The 1,480-nt window shown below is 34.5% G+C and overlaps 1 pseudogene; it reads right to left on the reverse strand.

The window, feature by feature from the left end:
* Window positions 1-229: 229 nt before the first annotated feature.
* Window positions 230-348, reverse strand: LOC111742415 (annotated as a pseudogene).
* Window positions 349-1,480: the final 1,132 nt, after the last annotated feature.

Genomic DNA, 1,480 nt, shown 5'->3' on the forward strand with positions numbered 1-1,480 from the left:
GGCAGAGGCTGGAAGCAGGTAAAAGTGCCAGCTGTAACTCTGCATGCTGCTTTCTGCACTCACTCCAGAGTACATAGTATATCTCTAAGTACTTTAAAGATATACTATGTTTTTAAGCCACTGAAATCTTACCACTTTCTGGCTTCATTGCCTTTACACATTTGCTTAATCTAAAGCCTATGGGTTCTCTGTGCTGTAGTTTTAGATTTTTTTTTTTTTTTTTTTTGAATGCCTACAGCATCTAGTCTTCCTAGATGGTCTCCCATCCAAGTACTAACCAGGCCCAACCCTGTTTAGCTTCCAAGATCAGACAAGATCCGGCACGTTCAGGGGGCCATGGCCTTAGACTATATTTTTAAAGATCTTTATTCTTCGTTCTCAGCACTTGAATTTTGCTTTTCCATATTTGCTCCTTTACAGCATGTATACTTTCATTGTCTGTTATTGTCTGTGTGCTTATCCAAACCCCTCCCTTGGTGGCATACTCTATGAAGGCAGGAAGGACTATGCTGATTTTATCTACCTTTGTCCCAGCATCTAGCTGGATTAATAAATGAAGCATTCCATGTTTCATCTGAAAAAATAATATTTTCTTTTTATTCTTTTGCCAACAGATTCAAGAACCTGTTAATTCTTTGTTGAAATTTAGTTAAAGTGTTTAATAAAATGTTGGTCTAATTTCATAAACATTCATTGAGAATCAGTAATGCCAACAGCTGAAATCACAAAATGGGTAAAATATGACACCTGCCTTCAAGGTGATCAGTAGGAGGAAGCAATGTGGAAACAGACACAGAAACGAACAATAGTAAGTAAAAGTATTTCATTGATGTTTGATTGGGAAAAGGTTAATTGTGTCAGGAATCATTCTTTCTTGATAACCAAAATATTTTTAAGATCGGTCTTATATCAAATATTGCCAAATTATTTAAATAATAAATAAAATGGCATCTGACACTGCTTTTTAGATTGCCTGAGAAGTTTTTGGTAGGAAAAAGCCCTACTGAAGATCCCTGGTAACCAAAACTCCCAGTTTTAAACCTACTTCCTCCCTCCACTAACTTAATAATGTCGTTGGCTCAGACCCTCATCTATAAATCAAGAATGTTGTTACCTTGCCATCATACTCAGAAATGCATAAAATCAGACATTTAATAAGAAAGTATCTACACGCAAAATTATTTAAAATATGATTTTAGTAAATGTTTACCTACAAGGAGTTCCACTGTAGTGTTATTTCTAAACAATCGGAAATACAATATTCAATAGAAGGGCACTAAATAAGTTATGGTACCAACTTATAATGAGGTACTCTATAGACAGTTAGACATGATATCTGTAATAATCAACAACTCAGAAAAATTTCACCAGTCTATTGTTAGGTGGAAAAAAGTAGAATTCAAAAAAAAAAAAAAAATTCTGGGAGGGATAGACCAAAACGTTAACTGTAAGCACCTATAAATAATATGATTATGGATAG

This window comes from Pteropus vampyrus, unplaced genomic scaffold, assembly GCF_000151845.1.
Source record: "Pteropus vampyrus isolate Shadow unplaced genomic scaffold, Pvam_2.0 Scaffold93, whole genome shotgun sequence".
Lineage (NCBI taxonomy): Eukaryota > Metazoa > Chordata > Mammalia > Chiroptera > Pteropodidae > Pteropus > Pteropus vampyrus.